Below are 23,945 nucleotides of genomic sequence, written 5' to 3' on the forward strand. Positions count from 1 at the left end.
AGTTAAAAACGCCTGCCGGTTAACACTCACGGAAGATGTGGATACCTCTGCACAAATTCTCTGTCTTTTAATGAACCAGTTCTGTTGCCTCGTAGCAAGGTATGCGAAGGCAACGCTATGGAAACTAAAGAAGTTGACTGTTCAGTCCAAATAAGTTATCCAGCACTGATATCAAAGTCCATGAATACGTATGTAAAATACTGTAGAAACTTTACAAAAAACCTTTTCCAAAAATCGACTGTTCAGTCCAATAAAGATACAATTAAACGTGAATCAGGATACAGTTTATTCGGGTGAGCGCTTTCGCACGTATATATATATATATATATATATATGTGTGTGTGTGTGTCTGCATGTATGGATGTATATATGTGTGTGTGTGTGTGTGTGTGTGTGTGTGTATGTATATATATATGTGTGTATATGTGTGTATATATATGTGTATATATGTGTATATATATATATATATATATATATATATATATATATATATATATATATATAAATATATATATATATATATGTGTATATATGTGTGTATATATATATATATATGTGTGTGTGTGTGTTTATATATATATATATATATATATATGTATATATAAAATGTGTGTATGTACATGTGTGTGTATGTATATATATATATATATATATATATATATATATATATATATATATATATATATATATATTTAAATAATTTTCTGTTCACAAAAGTTTCTTTAAATTGCTGAGTATTTTTTTCGACTATCATTTTAAGTCGGTTTAAAATTTAATTGAAAAGCATTTTTTTTTTCTGTGAAGAAAACTGGTTATTTTACTGTTTTGGTTTTGGCAGTGTACTGAAGTGCTTTCTACTGTGTGCTTATGTGAAAAAGGGACTTGCAAGTGACTTCAATTTTATTGTCTTTTGCTACTTTTTTTCCCTGTGAAAAAGTTGAGCAGTTTTTCCCTCAACCGCAGGCTAGCAATTTGCCTCCGCCACAGGTGGGCGAGACTGCTGTGGCCATTAGTTGTACTTCAGATGGCATGTCTTTTATCCTGGATTCTTCTGGTGTAGTTGAGATGGATTCGGGTTAGCTGCATCCTCTGTGCTTGTTGCGGGTTCCCTTAGTGGACAAGGGAGCGACATTCTTGGTCTTGGGAGATGAAACAAGGAGGGATTCCTTATCTTGCCAATGTTGTACCTATTCCGGGGAAAGCTGCTGCTGTCTAATACTGTTGACCCCATTTTTTGTCAAAAAGAAAGCTAAACCTGTATCTTTACTTTTTTATTTATTTATTTTTTTTACAGTTTGTTTACCGGGATAGTTCATTGTGCCAGGAAGAGCCAGTTTTCAATGGAGTCCCAGGGAGAAAAGCTCTGTAAGATTATACAGTTTAGACAAATCATAAGTGAGTACTTTTCAATGGAAAAGGTTGAAAAAAAATGTCAAGTATTTACAAAATATCCAAGTTCATACAGTGATGAGTCAAAAACAGAGGTGAAAGAGATTTGCATAGGTATTTTATAGGAGTTATAGCACAGTTTACAGGAGATAGAAAGAGATATTGGGTGTCAAAAGGGAGAATAGTAAGAAATTGTGTCAAAAGGGAGAATAGTAAGAAATGGTGTATGAGCAGTGAAAGGGGGGGGTTAGGGTAATGGTAGCTTATAACTTAGTTATGTTTGGTGAGAGCAGGAACATTCCCAGAGGGATATAAGATGGGAATGAAGTAAGGTTTTAAAGGTTAAGTGGTGCGAATGACAGGTGGTAGGGAGTTCCAAAGCCGTGCTAGGGAAAAGGATAGTTTTGTCTAGTGGTTGTGCAGGCTTATGTAGTTCAATCAGATTTTGGTTATTTGATCTCGAGTCGGGTAGGTGCATTTTAAGTGAAGAGGCTAGAGAGGGGCAGAGAGATGGACAGAAAATAAGTTTGTGGGCAGAGAGATGGACAGAAAATAAGTTTGTGGGCATGAGTGAGTTGGATGTAGGTAAGATAATTGGGGAGCTCTAGCCAATTTAGTTTGTAAAGGCATTACAGTGATGGGTGGAGGATTTTGTAATCAGTGGCAAACTTGGAGATTTTATTATAACAGGAAGAAAGTTAAGTCTTTAGTGAAGCTTGTAAGTTAGTGAGTAGAGGGGCACCATATAGGAGGGAAGGAATGAGATATGTAGTTGAGGACAGACCAAGTGGAGGGGGCGCGGTAGCGGGTGTGGCGGTAAAGCATACTAATTTTCTGGTGAGGTTTGTTTTTGATATTCATGGATATCAAACTTGGTGTTAATCGATGAGGACACCTAAGAGTTTTGTATGAGATACTATCTATGAGGACACCTAAGAGTTTTGTATGAGATACTATCTTGAGAGAGTAGTTTCTTTGGCTGGTAATGAGTTCTTGTCGATTTTAATGGTATTTTTAGAGGGAGTGAATATCATAAGTTTAGTTTTTGATGCGTTGAGTGCTAAGTGGTTATTTAATATCTAGCGCTCAGTGGCAGAGAAGGCTTCTTGGGTTAGTTTTAAGAGAGGAGATGATGGTGGCAGAACAGAATGTAGAGTCATCTGTGTATTGGATAATATTTGCTTTGGGGATAGACAGATGGAAGTAATTTTATAAAGGTGTTTAACAGTAAGGGACCTAATATGGAGCCCTGGGGTACACCTGCAGGGGGGTGGTAAAGGAGGAAGTACGTTTCTCCATTTGATAGCCTGTTGTCCGTCAGAGAGGTAACTAGAGAACCAGTTGGTAGAAGAGATGGATAGATAAAGATAGAGTTTGGATAGATGAAGGTTGAGAGATGGTGTCTAAGGCCTTGGATAAGTCTAGGATGAGGGTAGATACTAGATAGCCAGAATCACGAGTTTCTACTCATTAAATTTCCTTTAGACAGGAGTAGTTTACTGGGTCTGACTACAGGATTAGTTTAGGCTATCGATCCTTGTTGTAACTTCTGGTATAAGAAAGGGGGATACCCATGTTCCTTAAGGGATTCGCAGTTCTGAATCAGAACAGGAAGATAGAGGCAGATAAAAGGGTTTTCTCTTTTCTGAGTCTGATTTAGAGGAGAGCTCCGTTTCAGACTTTGAGTTTTTCTTAAATCCGTTTCCAGAATGTGAGTTTTTTAGTGGGTGAGGAGGTTTCTCTGCTTGGAAAACACTACGAGCTGTTGGAGAAGGAAATTCCAGAACCTTTACCTATCCTTCAGTTTTGTCAGATTTTGAGGATGTTACCGCCTGCAATTTTCCTGATTATCAACCCACTGCCTCTAAAGGCAGAACAAATGTATAAAGCTTCCCAATCTTTGTTTTTTCATCATCTTCCCCAAATCTGACCCAGGAGTTTATAGCATTATTTAATCCTGCTGCTAAACATTTACTTGATTCCAATCCTACCCTTTCTAACAAAGCTGGGAAAATTCTTAAATCAAGGAAACAATTGTTTACTTTCTACAGCTTTGATTTTCAGAATTTTGAATAGTCATGGCTTATATGTTGAAGTTTATTTTGACTGATGGTATGAGGAATGTTGTCTAGTTTCTTCTTGTAAGGAAAAATCTGCTTTAAGTCTAGTGTCTTCTGTTACAGTAGTCGCTGCTCATTGTTTTACAGTGTCTCTGTGATGTGGGCACCTACTGTTGTTTTTTGAGGAAGTTTGCCTGGCTATGTGTTCAGAACTTCCAGATGGTGTAAAAAAAAAAAATTAATTTTAATTTCTAGTTTGGAGATGGATTTTAATTTTTGGTCCCTCTGCTACAGAGGTGATGAAAAGGCTACTGCAGCAATGATTGTTCAAACACGTACTGTAAGGGTGAATTTACTGAACTGTTTACTTGCATTTTATTACAACTCCTTTAGAGATGAGCAAAGCAACCTGTAAATACCAGTGCAGTTTTTTTTATACAGTATTTCTTTCATCATAGGCAGTGTGTTCTGTAAATTGTTTTTTATAGCTTTACTGTTCATGGGGACAAAAATACCTCTTTAATATTAAAAAAGAAAAAAAGATGCCTTGAATAAATGTTTAAAGAAACTTGGCCCCCATATGGATATACTTTTTAGTTTTGCCAGTTTTCCTTCAAATTTAGCTTAAAAAAAAGCTCCTAGAATCATCGGCATCCTTGGGTGTATATTACAAACTCAAGCTGAGAATATCGAAGCTCCAAACCTCGAACTGGAAACCTCGAAACCAGAAAACATTGAAGCGTAAAGCGGAGATTGCCATAGAGTGCGGGAAGGGAAGATTTCCCTTTACTGCCCTGTAGTGCAATTTCTGAGTTGGTATATTTAAGTAGTGGGGGGGGGGGTGCAGGGGGGCTTGCCCCTGCTTAGAGCGTTTTTGTGTTTCGGGTGTGTATTGTGTTTTTTCCCATGTTTTCAGGTTTCGAGGTTTGGAGCTTCGATATTTTTTGCTTTCGATCATGTAATATTAACCCGCATCCTTTCCTTCCTAATAAAGATATTTTTCCAGTGTAATTTTTGTTGAAATGCCATCAAAGCCTAAAAGTTGCGTTATGTAAAGCACTGGTATCTCTGCGACAACAGACATAACTAAAATGTTGAGACATATGTAAACATCCTTGTGGTCTTTTCTACATCGAACACATTAATACAACATGGTACAAAAAACAATTCCTGTCATTCAGCATACATTAATAGTCTCGATGGGCAGCACAGTAGTGCATTGGATGTTTGTCACCTCTCAGTAAGAGGTTCTCTGGTTTGATTCTCTGCTAAGTTGCCTTCTGTGTGGAGTCTGCATGTTCTTCCTGTGTTTGCGTTTGGTTTCTGTGGTTGCTCAGGTTTCCTTCCACACTTTAGACCTGCATTAGGTGGATTGGAGGCTCTAAACTGGCCATGGGGTGGGTGTCTGTGGCTGAAAAAGGGAGATGCCCTGTGGGGAAAACTCTACCTTAGAACTAAAAAGATCTGTTTTTCATTCTAGCTCGGTTTTCTGATTTTATTTTAACCTCTCAAAATCACTCTGCTTGTAGAAATTTTAATGTTTTGGGCAAAATGGCTATCAATGGGGCTTGACATACCAACATGATCTTATTTTTGTTCAAGCCTTTTTCTTTCCCATAATCCATTTTAAGTCTGCTTTATAAGAGTTATGCTAGACATAAGGAAGTAGTTGTGTATTACATGTTGACATATAGGATTGGTGTCTGTCACTGTCCTTGTATGTGTATTTAATTTATTGTATTTGTTAATCGGGGAAATAACCTGACACTCTCCAGAAAGTAGTACATCATTCATTTGATTTTAGAGACAAACAAATATGAAACGGTCCACTTAGTTACGGGCAAAGACAGATTTGTGTAAAGGTTTTAACTACAAACAGTAGTGTTACTAAAATACATATTCTATGGTTAAAGTTAAATAACAACTTTCTAGGATTGTACTGGCTTGAGATTAGTGTCTTAACAGAGTAAATAACTGTTACAAAGTACTCCCTGAGAACATGCTGTACAAGTTAATGCTGACCAAGCAATTGAGGGTAATGGAGGTTTGAAAACTGGCTTCTAGCCGTGTACAGTTATGAATTTAACTTCAAGTGGTGCCATACAGTAGTAGGTTAGTGTGAACAAGAGAAGATAGTGTGACCCTCTACTCGAAACTGATTAGACCCATTATAGAGTACAACGCCCCTTTTGGAATGTACCTCACAAGACATCTACAGGAGCTGGAAAGGCCACAGAAGTACCTCCCAAAGAGGATTACTGGCCTCAAATGCCCTACACTGACCGCCTCAAACTCCAGCTTTACTCCATAGCATATTGCCTAGTCCGAGATGATCTCTGCCTAACATATAAAGCTATGTCAAACCCAGAGCTGTTGGACACGCTACACCGAAAGAAATCCCAATCCCTCCGAGCAACACGCTCTAGGGACCTTAATCTTGTCACCACAATAAACAGGACATGCTGGAGGGATAGATTCCTGTCCCAGAGACTTCCCATACTCTGGAACAAGCTACCCATCCATGTCGAGCAAGTCCTTCATTCGCACTCTTAAAGAAAAATCTTGAGTGGATGGGAAATAGGAAATACACCCCGGGGATCACTTCTGTCTCTGCTCGACAGTGGCACAGGAAAATAACTTTCTTGGGTGGCGTAAGCCAGGGAACCTTGTTGGCTAGGCTTACGTAGGCCCTTGGGCCAATAGCCTAGTACATACCTGTGACAAAGGAGATGTAGATGTGGGTGAAGAGCAAATGAAACGGAGGGAGATGAGGAGAGTAGATAGAGGGGTTTAGTAGTCAGCTTGGAGAGTACGAGAGCAAAGCCAGTGAGCAGCCAGGTAGCTGTGTAGAAGTTGTTTGAAGTCATGGTAGTGTGGATTATTGGCAATGTTTTGGGGAAGGTTATTCCATCATTTGTAACTTTTCTATTAGAATAGAGGCACTTGCCGTGATAGTTGAGTGAGTGACCCTTAACTTTAGTTTGGAGGATTTAAGTGGCTTGGGGTTTTGATTTTATGTTGGAGACGGCATTGGAGAGAGCAGGGCAGGTGTTTTGGTGAACTATCTTGTGGACCATGGTGAAGTTGGTTGAGAGCAAGAAAGTTGGGGAGTTCTAGCCAGTTGAACTGAGGTAGGACAGTACAGTCGTGAGTCCTGTGTGGGATATTGGTGGGAAACTTGGCAGTCTTTGTTGTAACAAGATTCTAGATTATTTAGGTCAGCCTTTCTAAGATTAGTGAGAATGAAATCCATAGAGTAGGGTAGAAAGTAGGCCAGACCAAGTGGTGGCAAGTCTGGCATTAAGTAAGTTGTGGTCTAGCCCAATATATGGTGCCAAGCCTGATGTGAACATTTGATGGTTGAGGTTACCATTCGTCATAAGTTAGATTCCCATTGATGGTGACCCCCTAGAAGTTTTGTGAGGAGTTCTCTTTTGGTGCCATTAGAAGAGAGGATTGCGGGGGGGGGGGGGCTAACATGGTTTGGGCTTTTTAGATTTTAATTTTTTGTTTTGGTTTAGAATTAGTTGATGGGTAGGTACTTTGCTGTGGCTTTGAAAGCAGATTGCATTTTTAAGTTCTAGTCGGGAGGGGGCAGAGCATATAAGGTGAGCATCATCAGCATATTGGACAATGGAGGCTTGGTCAGTAGATGAGCTGAGGTTGCTGGTGAATAAGATAAAAAGGAATGGACCAAGTATAGAACCCTGGGTTATTCCAATAGAGATGGGTAGTAGGGGGGAGTTTTCCATTTGGTTGATTGCTGCCTATTAGAAAGCGATGGAACCAGAATAAGGAAGATGAGCTGCGGCCATAGGTTGAGAGTTGAAGTAGAAGTTTTATGGGAGAGACTGTGTCAAAGGCTTTGAACATGCCAAGGAAGATGGAGGAGACTGCTTGGCCTTCATTTAGGAGGTGTGATTGTATGTTAAGAGTAGTGCAGTACTAGTACTGTGTTTAGGTCTAAAGCAGTGTTGCATATATGATCTGTTTATTGAGAAAATAGTTAAGAATGAGTTTGTGGATGCATTTTTGTAGGATTTTAGCTAGGGGGGCAAAGAGTGGCAATAGGACGGAAGTTGATAGGTATTTGGAGGGGCCAGCCTTGTGGAGTGGGATGATTTGGGATATTTTCCAGAGGAATGGGACGTAGTGCTCTGCAATGGATTGCTTTAAAATGGATATGGGGTAAGCAATAGATGGGATAGCGATTTTTAGAAATTAGTTTGGGAGATGGTTGGCAGCAAGACAGCAGGGTTGAAGTTTAGTTAGGAGAGCTTTTTATGTAGCTTGTTTGCATGGAAGTAAAGGGGTTAGGATAATCCAAATTGGAAGAGTGGCAGGGTATATTTGACTGGTTGCCTAGGAGGGAGATTTTCATGCGAGTTAATTTGGGTAGCGATGGGATCAGAGAAGTTTGTATTAATTGGAGTTGGGCTGTGGATGTGACCTGGAGTGAGGAGATGGTTGATGTTTTGCCAGAACTTTTTAGTTTTTTTTTTTAAATTTAAGCAGGATTGGAAGGTTTTTTTTTTTTTTTTTTTTTTTTTTTTGCTCAGTTCCTCAATAGTTTATAAGTAGTGAGATTTGATATAACTTTAGTACGGAACACTGACCAGGCTGTGTCCCTTTGTTATAGTAAATGTTTAGTTTCTTTGGTTAACCAGGGTCGAGACTTGAATTGAGTGTAGTTTCCTAGAAGGAGTTTGAGTATTTTTAAGGAAGGTATTGTTGCAATATTGCACTGCTAGGTCTAGCTGCAGGTTTATAAGTGGTGTCCAATCACATTGTTGGGAGGAGCAGATTGAAAGTTGTGGGGGAGAATTTTTTTCTGGTATGTATGTAATTGTATTGGATGTTGTGTATGCACCCATTTTTGGTAAAGAAAGGTAGGTGAATGATACTGAGAGTCAGGGAGGCAGCAAGATATGTAGCATAGGTTAGGGTTGTTGGTCAATTAACCAGTCCATTGTGGACTGTCTGTTGGTAGTTGTGGACTGTTGGTATGCTTGTCAGTATATGTTGGACAGTTTATGGTCTGGGTGAAGTTGTTCACATTGAGGAAGCTGGATGGGTGAGTGGCTGTGCAGGATATCCAATCCAGGTTAAAATCGCCAAGAATAATAGTTACGTGGTTAAAATTGTTTGAAGGCCAAGAAAGCAGACTTTTTGTTATTGGTAGGTTGTTGCCTGGAGGGAGGTAGGATGCTATGATTGTCTTGTTAGTTCAAGACTAGTGGTTAGATTTTCAGAATTGGGTAGGTCAGCTGGAGAGCGCTGTAGCTGTTCAACTATTAAGGTTGTCTTTGAATATTACAGCAATCCCACCACTTCTTCTGTTGAGTCTGTCTAGCCTAATGTTATAACCAGTTAACTGATTTCATTGTCTTTTTGGGGCTTTAACCACGTTTTGTTTATTACTGCTATGTCAGGGGAGTAGGTGTCTTAAGGCAGCTTGGAATTCACTAGTCTCATGCTACGAAAGTTGAAGTTAGATAGGCCAGGGTTGGAGGTTTTTTGGAAAGGGGGTTAAGGATGTGGGTTAGCGTGAGGAGAGATGGAATGGGGTGTGGAGGGTGTTGAATTGGGCCAGGAAAAGGGGGTGTTATTGGGACCTGGGTTTGAATTGATGTCGGCCTGGAGTTTAATTTTAGTGAAGTGTAGTACCAGATGTCTTACTTTGTTAATCAGCTTGGTATCTGACTGATGGGGAATTGGTGTAGTAGTGTTTTGAAAGGAACAAGCAGGCAGGTAGAGTTTTTTTGTATAGTTGTGGGTTAATGGGGTAGAGGGTTAGATATTGGAAGTGTTCGAGAGTGGGTGTGGATGTAGGTGAGGTGGAGAAATTTAAGTGAGTATTTGTCAGTAAGGAGTAGTAGATTTGCATGTTGGAAGTATGTGGAGTCTAAGCTGAGAAGCATGGGATGGAGGATAGGGTGCAGAGGTATTGAATTGGGTATGTAAATTGGAGGGGCCGAGGCAAAGGAGAAGGAGCAGACAATTGTGATCTTGGGGGTGTGGATTGGTGGAGGTTGAGAGGTGTGGTTAGGGTGGGTATAAATATAAAGTGGTGGGTGGGAATGGAGGTAGGGGAAGTGGTGAGCCCAAGCGAAGCGGGTTTGCACCAGTCCTTAGCGTGCAGTGTAATGCAAGTAAAACAGTCTGCCACTGTAAAAGCTAATGTAGTCTGACGGAGCTGTCTAGCCAGGTTAGAGAAAGCAAAATAGCGCTGCTTAGTTTTACAGCCTGATTTTTAAGTAAAATGTAAAGACCTCGAAATGGAGCATCTAGCTACCAACGAGAGTAGACTTGGGTGAGCAAGTGAATAAGATGGAGCTATAGGTATAGGACTTGATTCTAATTAATGGGTTTTAGACTAAAAATAATGTTTCCTAGAAAAAAAAAGGCTTATTGTGAATATGGGACTGAAAGCCACTGGCAACCCTGTTTAGCGTGCAACTCAATCGCAGATCTAGATAAATTACAGGTAAATGCTAGGGAACCAGTACAAGTACTTTATTCAGAGAGCTTTTGGTCCAATAAATTTTACTTGGTTATAGAGTGTTGGGACAGTGTCAGTCAATGGCGAGGACCTTGTGGCCGGAGGTATGCAATTGACAAAAAAGGACAGTTTCAGGTTTTTGCTTGAGGCTGGAGAGGGAGGAGCAGAAAAAGAAGGGTTAACTGGGAACAGGAATTAGGGGGAAGGAAAAAACAGATGCAGCAAAGTAGCCAAATTTTAAGCTTTGGTTATGAACTAATCAAGAAAAGGTGGTAATGCAGGTATGTAGACACTGCTAACTATATTTCAAAAGCCTTCACAATGCTAATAGAACTCTCTGCATTTATAGAGACTGTGCAAATATAGAGCTACAGTAGCTGTGCTTTACACATAAAACAGACTACGCTGAAACCAGTTGGCTGTCAGGTACATAAACAGCCAGAACTGTAATATGCTACCAGCAGTGCACATGGTGAGGGCAAAGACTATTACAAGTTAGCTCAAATTGGCAGCATGTAAGTAGTTATATGGACTAGTAACACAAGCAAGGAAGTGTCCGAAAGCAAACTGGTAATCGAATAAAGGACACAAAACAGAACCACAGGCACTAAAAACACCCACCAGGTGTGAAAGTGTAATACACTCAGCGCTGTAACTGCTCAAGAAAAAATACTTTCCAAGGCAAACTGCTGCAAAAATAGTAAAGTCTACAAGCTGTTGTTCGTTCTAACATTTATTCACATCCGTTTTCGTCCACAACTTCATCAGAAACATTATCCGTCCGTTATACGGACTACACTAGGCTGATAGAATTGTGTTCACAAAGCCAATGAAACCATGATAACTAACGTACCAGCCCTGCAAATAGCATTATAGTATATGGCACCAGTATAAAGAACTAGTCTGCGAAATGTGCATATAATAGTTTCTCAAGGCAGAAACAGTCAGAAGGTCTAATTCACTGCTGCAACAAAAAAATTACCTGCATTTGACATTAACAGTTCTAAATATAAGCACAACAGTGGAAAAATGCATACACAGGCTTGTACAAAGCACTTAGTAATACTACAATTAAATCCTAGCATAACATAAGTTAAAAACAACTTACGGTGGGCGTGAGCGCTCTACTTGGGTTTGCTTGGCAAGTGGGAATAATTTATATATATATATATATATATATATATATATATATATATATATATATATATATATATATATATATATATAAATAATATACCTTATGTAACATGACTGCTTTTATTTCTTGAATGGCCCTCATTTGTGTCTCTCTCTGGGTTTGCTTTACAGTATACTAAGGAATTGTATAGCTGCAACCAAAACAGTTGCTAAATTGCAGGCCTTTGTTCAAAGTATCTTTTTGTAGTCAAATGAATTTACAGCCCCTCCCCTACGTTTTGGTAAATGTGTTGCTGCTTTACAAAAATATTACAAGAAAAAATTCTGCCTTTTCTTTAAATGTCGCAGACATCTTTGATATTGCATTCAAGATCTCTTAATGTAAAGCAGTGTAAACAACAAACCTTTAAAGTTTAAAGGTTAGCATTTCATTACTGTGATGCTGCTTATGTAAATTTGACAAGAGGTGACAACTGCCTTTGAATCACTGACAGATTTAATTGCTCTGTTTTGCTCTGAAAGGCATGGCTACATTAGAAGCAGGTGTGAATCAGTTTAAGTGCTCAACCTGGAATAAAGACTGGAAAACGGTTTCACACCTCTGTCTTATTTACAGCAGCCTGAACTCTTAGCTACAAATTTGTCTGTGGTATGTCATGCAGGTGCAGACAATTTCCTCTGCAATTTATGCTAGAAGTTGAGCTTTAAAAAAATTCTGTCTCGCTTTTTGATGCCAAAGTGAGGAAACTATAGTTAAACTACAGGCAGGTTTCAGGTACCTGCACAATACAGGGAGAAACAGCCTAAGAGTTTAGTTAAGCTGTAGGAGAAGGTAGATTTTTCTGATAAGTGCCTGTAATGTGGCCATAAAATGCCATTCTCAGATGCTCACACAGTGTATGTGCACTGTCTGGGTCCTTTCCACTTATAGGAGGACTGTGTCATTTAGCACGCACTTGCACGCACTTGCATAGAGAAGGAATAAATTTGATTCTAAGGCATGCTTGCCTACCTTTTTTGAGGCCATATCTGGAGTTTCTCTTGCAAAATCAAAAATGTCAGTCACCCTCTCCAAGTCCTAGCCAGCTCCAAAGCCTTCCAAGAGGAAGGAAGTGACCATTATCTGAACAAGCCGAACATGAAAGAAAGAAGGGGGAAGCTTTGGAATCGGACTTCTTCCTTGGATCCGAAGCATAAAGAAAAGTTTTAATCTGATCTCAACATTGGATCCTAAACGCAAAATTGGATTGTTGGATCCAACAAAAAGTTCCACTTTGGTACATATACCGCAGACTAGATATTCTCCCTCTGTGCACCCCAAGCCTTTGGTCTTTCCAGAGATGGTTATGGAAAACTTGAGGTCTCCATTTGTCCTACTCAGTCTTCCAGAAATTTCCTGGAAGTTGGAGACTGAGAGAGTTTTTTTGGCACAGAGAGAGTCTGGTATCCTGTCTGCTCCTACCTGTAAGGATCAGGAGATCCATTCTGCAGCTACACCACTTTTACCAGTTCCTCTCCTGATTCTGTTCAGGACCTCTGAGCCCCTGGATCTTGAGTTGCCTGTCACAGTCTTGCTTGCATCCAAGGATTGCCTTATCTGATTCTAACCTGGCTTTGAAAGTTGATCTAGTAAGATCCAGAGAGCTCTCAGAACAGAGATTACTCTGTCAGATCTGAGGTGTTTAAAGTTGACCCCGAAGCTTTCAGAGCCATCTCTGCACCTTGGAGCCTTGGCAAGGGTTAGTTTGGCTCTGATTTCTGTTTCGAGCGGGTTGTCTGCGGAGCAGGGTGGGACCAGGATCCAGACGTTTGCCTTCTTGGATCCAGGGCCCTAGCTATCTTTGGGGCAGTCTGCTATTGAGGTTATGGGGAGAGCCTTGTCTACATTGGCAGACTGTTCCTCCCCCCTCAGATCCTCAACCTGTTACCTTTCCATGTTTGCGCTTGGGAGTCTCGCTTTTTTTCTCCACAAGGACAGCTGGTAGCAAAACCCCAGGCTTCCGAAAGGGTATCCCCATTTCTTCTGATACCCCCCCAGAGCATCCCACTGAGGAAGTCCCTAAGAAGCAAACTTTGAAGAGTAAGCATTTGGATTTCCCAGAATCTGTTAAGATGATGCAGATTTTGATGAGGGTGAAGGGTCCCTACATTCACCTCCCAGATCTCTCCAAGAGACATCCTTGAAATCCTGAAACAGAGAGGTGGCTTGAAGTCCAGCAACCCTGCATCTGAGGAATCTGTACTCCTGGAGGCGTGCTGTACTGGCCTGTCTACCTCGTGTGTGACTCCACCTACTGGATTCATTGAGGTGATCTCTTGTTAGGCATGGAAGTATCCAGACATCACTGGGCTAATTCCCTAGAGACCAGATAATTATGACAGCACTGAAGGAAAAGTAGTTTTGGTCTAAAAAAGGGGGGGGGGGTGCCTGTTGATGTCATGGTTGTGGTGGCAGCCATTAAGATGGAACTAACTGAAAAGTTCCACTGTCCATCCTGCCCAACAGGGAGGCTTGGGAGATGGAGAGGTTTGGGAAGTGTCTGCTTCAGCGACCTTCTCCTTAAGGTCACCGAACTATCTGGCACATTTCACTAGGTTACAGAGGGACCTGACTAAGGGACTTTTTCAGGATCTGTTTCTGTAGAAGTACAAGCCTCTGTCACTTCTCATTTGGCTACCCTACAAGTCTATATCCAATTCCTCCATGAGGCTCATTTCTCATGTTGCCGAAGGAATTTCAAGGGCTGTGGGTTCAGGTGTTTCCATAAGGAGACTGACCTGGATGCGCTTGTGATTTTTGTGGACCCCTTCAAGTCTTTGTTTGTCAGTGCTCCCTTTGATAGCACTTTATTTGGGCCCAAAGTAAAACAAAAAAATAAAACTTTTTTATCCAGGTGTGAGAAGGATGGAAAGACCCTGTCTGACATGGGTATACATCTTTTAAACACTCCTCAAAGATCTTATTTGAGGAGTCCGAGGTGGAAGAAAGATGTGGTGCAATAAATTCCAAGGGCCTTTCCAGGACACATGGAGAGGATTCCCCAGGGGCATGGTAGGAATTCTAGATGTTACCCATGTGGGAGGAGTGTCCTGCAAAACCAGAGGATCCGAGATTAATTCTTTGACAGGACCCTTCCAGCACTCCTGAAAGGAGACCCAATTGTTCCCCTCGGCAGACAGTCGGGAGGTGTTCATTTTTTCCTGCACCAGAAAGTCTGGCTAGAGCGCCTCTCTCATTTTATACCATTTATTTAACTCTCTCTCTCGTCTAACTTGGTTTATTCTGCTGCACAGTTCACCACTATTCATTGTTTACTTTGTGTGTGTGACTGATACTACTCCCAGGACTATTGTCACTGGTGCTGATTTGTAGACGTTTGCATGGCTGCATTCTCATAACCCTCCCAAATGATAAAAATATTTTAAATTCACTGTTGGATAGAGTTTTAGCTTATGGCTCCTCTGCTGCAGAGGTGGTCAGAAAAGTGTGATGAAAGGGACAAGCTGATCTTTCCTAGTGTCTAAGGGACTCCCCCCCCCCCCCCCCCCCCCTTATCTAGTTTTGGCAAGAGTAAGAATGAACAGTTTCAGTAACATACAGATACACAGATGTTTATGAAATGGCAAGGAGTTCCAAAAAGTATCGAGACTCCCAAAACCAAGGACGGTCCAAAAAGGTCTGACTATTCACGAGACCTTGTGATGCACTCTTAGCCTAGACCCTATAATCTTGGAAAAAATGTGAATTTCCATAACACTAGACTTAAAGTACCCCCAGCATCTTATTTCCACATGTGCCTTGTCAATGTTAATTATGTAAATGAAAAACGTACAAAATATCACTTTAGTTGCAGTTTACATGCATCACAGACTCCATTGAATCAACTGTAGTTGTAAACATTATAAATCACTTGTAAACCTTCTAGTCATTGTCCATTAAGCATTATATATCTCAATCAAATCCTGCCTCTTCAACCTCATTCCTGCTCTGCATACTGTTCCCACAATTCCCATTTTATTCTGTATAGTTTGCTCCTCCACTTTTCTGAAGATCCCAGTTCCATTTTGTTTTATCTGTTACTACATTTACTACATTAGTAAAGTTGGTTGTTTTTTTTCCATTTTCTAGTAGTTGCTTTTTTGGCACCCACCATATTTAGACTCCGCAAGGCTTTATTTTGTTTAGGCACTTCATATTCTGCATAACTCAAAAAAAAAATCTCCCCTAGTTGGTTCATAGGTAGGTACTAGGCTATCTGCCCGCAGGCATTTATAACCCTAGCCAGAGTGTCTGCTTTCGCCGCCCCATTGATTAACTGAGCCTCTGTCAAGCAGAGCTAATGAGGTGATCCCAGGGGTTTATTTTCTGTTACCCATCCACTCGTCAAGGCTTCTCTTGAGTGTTAGTGAGGGACTCTGACTAATGTAGTTAAGAATTTTGTTCCAAAGCATGGGGAGTCGCTGTGACAGGAATCTATCCCACCAGCATGTTCTATTTATTGTGGCAAGGTTTAGCTCCCTAGAGCGCGTGGCTTGCAGTGACTTGGATTTCTTTAGGTGGAGCATGTCCATCAATTCTGAGTTGGACATTACTTTATAAGTCAGGCAGAGATCACCTCAGAGTAAGCAATATGCCACTGAGTACAGCCAGAGTTTTTTCAGTCTGGCTGCATAGGGCATATGTTTGAGGCCAGTAATCCTCTTGGTGAGCTGCTTTTGTGGTCTTTCAAGCTGTTGGAAGTGTCTTGTGAGGTACATCCCAAATGGGGCATTGTACTCTATGATGGGTCTGAGTGACGAGTCGAGGGGCACTAGAACCTCTTTATTTCTAGATGCGAACCCCTTGGTAATTAGATGGGCCACATAGAAGGATTTCCTAACTGCTTTGGCAATATGATTGTCAAAGAAGAGATTACTGTCTACCTGGGTCCCCAGATCTCTTTTATTACCTCTTCTGTATTGAGGGGGCTGCAGCCTATATGGTAATTCGTGGGTGTTTTGTTTTTCCCAAACTGGATGACTATGCATTTATTGGCATTTAGCCTGAGGCCATGATTTTGACACCAGGTGTCTGTCTCAGTAAGGCCTTTTTGAAGGATGTCCGTGTCAGCCGGAGAGTCAGTTATGACTCCCAGTTTGCAGTCATCGGCGAACTTGGTTAGCTGTAGTCCTCCTGTGTTTGCATGTACTTCTGGGAAATATATGCTGAACAGTAGAGGTCCCAGAACTGAGCCTTGTGGGACACTGCTTGTGACTGGTTTAGAGTCTGACCTGGAGCCTGCTATTCTTACCGTGTGAGTTCGGTCTGGAAGCCAGTTGGCAAGCAATCTTGTGATGTAGGGGTTTATGTTCAGGCTGTTGAGTTTTTTTTTCTTTAATACCCGAATGAGGAATGGTGTCTAACACCTTGGCGCGGTCAAGGTAGGCTGTGTGAACCACCCTTCCCTAGTCTATGGCCTTGGTGATGGTCTTGAAGAAGTCAGCCAGGTTTAGTAGGCATGATCTGCCCTTAACGAAGCCAAACTGGGTCAGGTCAAGCTTTTGGAGGTTCCCGATGTCTGTCTTTGTTAATGAGTTCCATGATGATGCGCTCCATAGCCTTGCAGACCAGGCTAGTCAGGCTTATGGGGCGATAGTTAACCAGGGTCAGTTGTGGCCCCTCCTTTGTGGAGCGGAATAACCATTGCTGTGCGCCATTCTATGGGCACGTAGCCTGTGGAGAAGCTGACGTTGAACAGTGGGTTTTAGGTGGGGGGGGCTTGGTTCGTTCTGTAGTTCGTGCAAGACGTAGCCTGAGACCATCTGGCCTCATTGATGCTGTGTTTTTGGCTTTTGAAAGGGTTTCACCTGTGCTTCTGTGAATTCTAGGACACAACGCTTTTCCGGTTTTGTTGTGGGCCCTTTTGAAGGTGAGAGGCAGGTGAAGTTTGCACTGAATCTATCTTGCCAGTATGTTGGCAATATCAGTAGGTTCAGTATATTTTGTGCTGTTTTGCACCATCTCTGAGCATATCTGTGAGTTGCCACTTAGATTCTTGACATAGCAAAAGAAGGCTTTGTGGTTATCTTTTGAATCCTTGGCTATTTTTCTTTCGAAGTTAGCCTTGGATGATTTTAGGAGGGACCTTTAGTTTCTTACTGATACTGATCAGGGAGGTCTTTCCTACTTGGGATTTGCTTTTTTTCTGAACTAGTTTCCTCCTTTTGTTGTATAACCTGCTTATGGCAGGGGTCCACCAGACTAGTTTCTTTCTCTTGGGGGAGTGAGTCTTGGTTTTGCTAGGGATGGCATGATCCATGCATCCTTGTAGGTGCTCAGAGAGCAATTTATAAAGGATTCTGCATCTTGGGCATTTGTTATCCTTTAGCGTGGGGACTGTGAAACTTACCACCTTTGCCTTAAGTAAGGTGAAGTTTGCTTTAGAAAAGTTTTTCACTGTGGTTTCCTTGGTTGGGGGTGGTGGTGGGATGTCGACAGAGTGATTTAGTTTATGGTCTGATCTAACCAGTGATTGGTTGACCTCTGGTACGGAGCACCTGTTGCCCATGGTGGTGATGACCAGATCCAATATGTTGTGACCTCTGGTAGGGGAGTTTACCAGCTGATCCAGGGCATTTGAGTTGATAAATTCCAGGAAGCGCTGAGCCTGGGAGTTTGTACTTAAGTAGTTTTCACAGTTAATGGTAGGGTAATTGAAATCTCCCACCATCAGAGTGTTTGGTAGGACCTTCATGTTTTCCAGTGTCTCCAGAAAGGCGGAGTGGTGGTCCTGGGTCATGGAGGGTGATCTGTAGCAGGCCACAACTTGCACTGCAGATTTGCCCGATTGTTAGTTGCACATGGATGATCTCAGAGGCATCTTGCTGCGCCACTAACCTGGAGGTGTTTGGTATCCTTGATACACCCCCCTCCTTTTGTGTTTCAGTCCATGTTCTGTGGCCGAAATGTGTGGTATGAGTTGTAGCCCAGTAGTGCTGGAGTGCTGTCTGGAGCCTTGAACCAGGTTTCAGTTACTGCACAGATGTCTCCATTCTCCATACTTAGGAGTGCTTCAAGCGCATGCATTTTGAGATTTAAATTCCTGGCTTTGAGTAGCATAACTCTCATTTTTTTACTTGTGCCGTTTATGGAGGTGGGTTTGAATTTTGTGCCTTGCCTAAAAAAGGCACTATGGGGGCAGCAAGAGCCTTGGCCAGTATTTGAAAGCCAAGGGGTGACTGGTGCAAGCAGTCTCTTGCGAAGCAAAGCGCCTTGTCGAGCATGTCATCCCAGGCTGACAGACTCTGGATCCCCTTTGAATGACACCAGAAGCTTAGCCAGTTGTTGAAATTTATCATTTTTTTTTCTTTATATATAGGTATCATTCTTGGTGAGGGCAGGATGCTACTCGGGGTCAGGGTCATACCCGCCTGGGTTACATGATCAGAGAGCTCTTCCACGTCTCCATATAGTCTAGGGAGGTACATCTCAGGTCATTCACACCAACATGAACAATGACAGTCTTATTTGTACTTGTTCTGGAGTGACCTGAGTGCTTGTGTTATGTGGTGGATTCTGGCTCCCGACAGGCAGCTAACAGTAACCTTCTTGTCCAGCCTAGTGAGTGGGGCGTCAGTGTGCCTGACTATTGAGTCACCTATTACTAGTGTGTTAGGTATGTTATTTCGCCTTAAGGGCTGTGATTGTGTGGCACATTGATTTTTGTGTTTTATGTGTTGTCTGGTTTTGTGACGGGAGGTGCAGATTTTGTGGGTGTCTGCTTTGGAGCTCTGTGATGCTTTTGCAGGTTGTTATTTAGAGCCTCAGAGTATGATTTCATGTATTTGTGTATTTTTTGCCAGTGCTAGTTTAGTAGGTCTATGTGAGGCTGGAGGTGTGGTGCAAGTGTTAACCTTCTCCTCATGACAGTCTGTTCCAGTCTTGGGTGAAGAGACTTTAGCCTCCAGTTTGGCTGTATAATTGTATTTCTCACATATGTTAGTGTTTTGTGGTAGGAGGTAGGAGGAGAGGGCTGTCTGTGTACATGAGGCAGTTGTAACATTGCCTCAGGATACCCAGATTCACCAGCCGGACTGGAGAGAACACCTGAAGTTGCCCTTTGGTCATGCCTGAATAGTCGGGTGAGCTGCTTAGTCGCTTGGTTGGTGAGGGGTGGATAAAAGAGCCTTGCCATGCTGGGCAGTCAAGTGTCGGGCTATATTAGTGCTTGCTATTGGGTCTGAGCAAGTGCTGGACTGTAGGATGCTTTTTGAGTGCTTAGGTTGAGAGAGAGAGAGACTAGTTTCAAGTGAAAAACTGAAGAAGAGACTTAGTGGAGCTGGGAATAGGCTAACTGGTGCTGCCCGGGGTACAAAACCTTGCAAACGTGGTTTTTAAAGTACTTACTTCTGGGCTGGAACCACTCCTCCACGGACAGATGGCTGCTCAAAGTTCCCATCTCACAGGTGAACAGAGAAACTTCCTTCTATCCAAGTAAGATATGGGCAACTCAGAAACTTGTAATGCAGCCCTGAATTCAGCACTAGCCTGAAAACTGGACTATACTAGCTTAGAAAGATGGGAAACGAGACTTTTTTTTTTTTTTTTTTTAAAGGCAAAAACAGTAAAAAGTACACTTAAAATAGCTTTAAACGACTACAAGTGATCAGAAAAGGCTATTGCACTTTAGTGTGTAGCCTACAACAGTTAAACTATTTAAACAAAAAACTTTTTAAAAGTGCAGGCAGTCAAATAAGTACAATGTGAAAAAAGCAAGCTTTTAAATGGCAATAAGTGCTGGAAAATCGGTGTTTAGGCGGAAAACCGTTAGTACAGCAAGAAAATACAGAAAACTGATACTCGGGTCACTCCAACGTCTCTCTCTTAAGCTAGAAGGCTTATATCAGTTTAAGGCTTTCTAGTGCTTTCCAGTAGGTTAGTTACAGGAAAGATGGGAAACCAGCGCAGATGTGGTCTTTTTTAAACCAGAAAATTGAAGGAGATAGACAACTTCCCGAATGATTAATAAACTACAATACCTAGGCCAAGAACCCCTCCTCTTGTAGTAGAAAGGCTACCTAGTACTTGCCACTCCCACTGATAAGCTAGAAGGCTGCACTCCAACACAAAGGCTTGGGTGACTCTGAAGCTTACAAACAGTCTTGGATATAGCAAATCTACCTGGACTAGACTAGTTAGGAGAAAGGTGCGGATAAAGTGCAAACATGGGCTTTAAAACCAGAAAGTTGAGAGAGATGGAAAAAAACTGCCCAGATGGCCAATAAAGTAAAATTTCTGGGCCAGAACCACTCCTCTTGTGGTAGATAGGCTACCCTAGTGCTTAACACTCCCACTGATACGCTAGAAGGCTTCCCTCCAACACAGGCTTGCGGGGCTCAGAAGCTTACCAACAGTCCTCAATACAGCAACTCTGTATCTGGACTAGGCTAGTAACAGGAAAGGTGGGAAACCAGCGCCAGTGCGGCTTGTAAACCAGAAAGTTGAAAGAGATGGGGAAAAAACTGCCAGTAACCACTCCTCTTGTGGTCGATAGGCTACTTAATGCTTATAGGGTTACCACCTGTCCCACTTTGCGAGGGACAGTCCCTCTTTGGGCAGTTGTGTGCTGACAAAAAAATGTTTAAAATGGCAAATGTCCTGAGATTTTAGGACAAAATTATTTACTATATTTTATGTAATAGTTGCATAAAACAGTTATTCTGTATCTAAAATTCTTAAACGTTATAAGAAACCGAATAAGCAACTAAAATGCTACAAGAATAAGCTTTTATTTAGGCAAAAAAGTTAAGTTCTTTCCTTTGTTCTGACCGTGGGTATGTGTCGGCCTGTAAAATCTGATGTCTGTACCGATAATGTTCCACTTTGGCCATTTGAAAAGGTGGCAACCCTAAATGCTTACCACTGCCACTGATAAGCTAGAAGGCTTCCCTCCAACATAGAAAGGCTTGGAGGGCTCAGAAGCTTGGAGTCCTGGATACAGCAAATCTGTACCTAGACTAGTTACAGAAAAGGTGGGGAAGAAGCGCAAATGCAGGCTTTTAAGCCAGCAAGTTGAAAGATGGAAAACTGCCTAAACAGCCAATAAACTACAATTTATGGGCCAAAACCCACTCTTCCCGTGTTAGGCTACCTGATGCTTACCACTCCCACTGATAAGCTAGAAGGCTTCCCTCCAACACAAAGGCTTGGGGGGGCTCAGAAGCTTACAAAGAGTCCTGGATACAGCAAATCTGTACCTGGACTAGACTAGTAACAGGAAAGGCAGGAAACCAGCACAAACACAGGCTTTTGAATCAGAAGGTTTGAAGGAGATGGAAGAGCTTCCCAAACAGTCAATAAACTATAATTTCTGGGCCAGAAACCTCTCCTCCTGTGGTAGGTAGGCTACCTAGTGCTTACCACTCCCACTGATAAGCTAGAAGGCTTCCCTCCAACACAGAAGTTCAATCCGCTTACCCAGCATCTCCGACAGAGCAGTCCGCAGGGAATCCCAAACGTCTGCCAGCTCATCCAGCTACCTCTTTCTTGCCCATCACACCTCCAACATTTGCTGTACACCTGAGGAAAAACTGGAGTCTTCTTGGGGTATAAAAATACCTATGTAAACATTTCAAGGCAAAGATCCTAAATCTTCTAGACTGTTGCATATTTGGGAGCTATACATATATCCCATTATTATCTTTGTGAATTGCTTATCCAATTTTATCAATCCTTTAAGTTCTTCTGATTCTTATAATTATCATGCAGTATTTTATATGCTTTACTGATTTATTCCTTTAACGGCAGCTTCTGTTGTAGATTCTATTAAAAACTACCAGTGCTGGTCTTTCATTTAGGAGCCCCCTATTTCTTTCCCTTTGTCTGTACTCTGATGTCCATCCTTGATAGGGAAGGCAATCTCTAACTTGCAGTCCAAATAAATTTTTGGCCTCTTCCCATTTTATTACCTTTCCCTTTCTAGTTATTTGGACCATGCAGTGGTGCAGCAGTAGCAATGTCACTTCACAGCAAGCGGTTCTCTGGTTCGATTCTCATCTGGGGTGCCTTCTGTGCGGAGTCTGCATGTCCTCCCTGTGTTAGTGTGGTTTTACTCCAGATGCTTCGGCTTCCTCCCACTACCCAAAGACATGCGTTTGGAGCATTTCTCCTTGGGCCTCAGCTGAAAATTGCCTTCATTCCAAGTTGGGCTTTCCCAGTTAACAAATGTTAGCTAAATAAAAATTTGCTCCCAATACCTTAGTTCCTTTGCCAGTTTTCTCCAATAAATTCCAGGCCCCTCTTGCCTATTACCTCTATCCCTGAGCACAGTCAGGCCCCTCTTGCCTATTATCTGTATCCCTGACCACAGTCAACCCCATCGGCAAATTCTCTCCTCTTCATTCTCGTGCTGGTTTGGTTCTTAGAAGATTTTATGAATATAATACTCTGTAATGATTTTGGTTGTTTTCCTTAATGGTCTGCATCCAAAATTCCAATCTCTCCTTATTTCTTTAGCTTCCTCCCTGCATCAACATCATCCCTTTCCACTTTGAATTACAGTTTTCTGCCTGTGCTATGTATAAGAGCCTTAACTGTGTTGCTGTAAAATACCTTCTCAAATTGTTATCCTGGTCCACCTTGATGTTCTTCGTGTTTCACTGTTGCAGTCATTACATTTGGGTAATCTGCTGGCAGGTTGCCCTCAGTCTGCCTGATTAACAAAGTCTTGGGTCCTGTCAGTTGCTGTCCCTTCCATGACGTCAGGTCATCAGGGGTATAAAACATGCAGCCAACGCCATTTTATAAGTCTTTCTTGCCGCGCGATGCCTGAAGCAGAACCAGCCGACTCCCGAAATTTTCGATCTGAAGTAGTCAACTTCATTTGTGCAGCAACCTATGGGAATCTGATCTGACCTTGGATCTGAGCCAGCAGTTTTCAACAGCTTTAGATCTGAGCTCCAAGCTCCTCCCCTACCCATAATCCCTTGCCAACCCTGACTGACCTCAGATCTAGTTTGCCGCGGTTAACCAACAGCAGCTTGATCTAGAGTTCCAGGCGTTAGACTTTTTTGTGAGAAAAATTTACCTTTTCCTCTCTCTTCTAATATTGGTTGTGAGTGTTTCCAGGTCCCTTTTGTATAAACCCTCCTTAGTTTAACTTTATATTTTTTCTTTTACCTCCCCCTTCCTTCGTGGTTCCGTTAGGGTTGTGTGTATGTTTGGGGCCTAACTTGTGTGGTTTTCTCTCTTAGAAAAAAATCGGCTTTGAGGCCTCAGACATTTTAACTAAGTGCACAGAGTGTGGCCATAAGCTGTCCCCGGCAGATGGCCACCCTCAGTGTGTGTTGTGCCTTGGGGTTGAGCACCTGTCTTCTTGTTCCATCTGTGCGGCATTCAACCCCAGGGCACTCAAGGATCAGAGGTCTAAGCTGATTCTGGCGGGTCTTCTGCCCCTGGATTCAGCTTCTATCTCCAGTCCTCCCGTGGCTCCCTCTGCGCCGGCTGCCACTCCTGCTTCCCCCCCCCACTGGCTGGGACTCTACCTCCCACCTTGGGCCCGGAGGAGAGGGAGGCCAGGAAAGAGAAAAGGAGGGAGAGATGCCACAAGAGGTGGGCAGAGGCCTCCACTTCGGCCCCACCGGCTAAGCAGTCTTCTCTCTCCAGGACTTCTGGGTCTCCTTCTCTGATCCGGTCCCCTTGCTTTTCACCGGGTCCTGAGGAGGAGGAGACCCGATCTCCTTCTTGGTCATCGAGGCGTCACTCCTGTCACGCCTTGGTGGCCTCATCGAGATCAACCCGAAGTCTCACGGATGCAGATTTAGACCGGATGATAAGATTCCTCCAGGCCCAACTGCAGATGGGAGTGCTCCTGCCTCCC

This window comes from Protopterus annectens, chromosome 8.part0, assembly GCF_019279795.1.
Source record: "Protopterus annectens isolate FY-2018-M chromosome 8.part0, PAN1.0, whole genome shotgun sequence".
Taxonomy (NCBI): Eukaryota; Metazoa; Chordata; order Ceratodontiformes; family Protopteridae; genus Protopterus; species Protopterus annectens.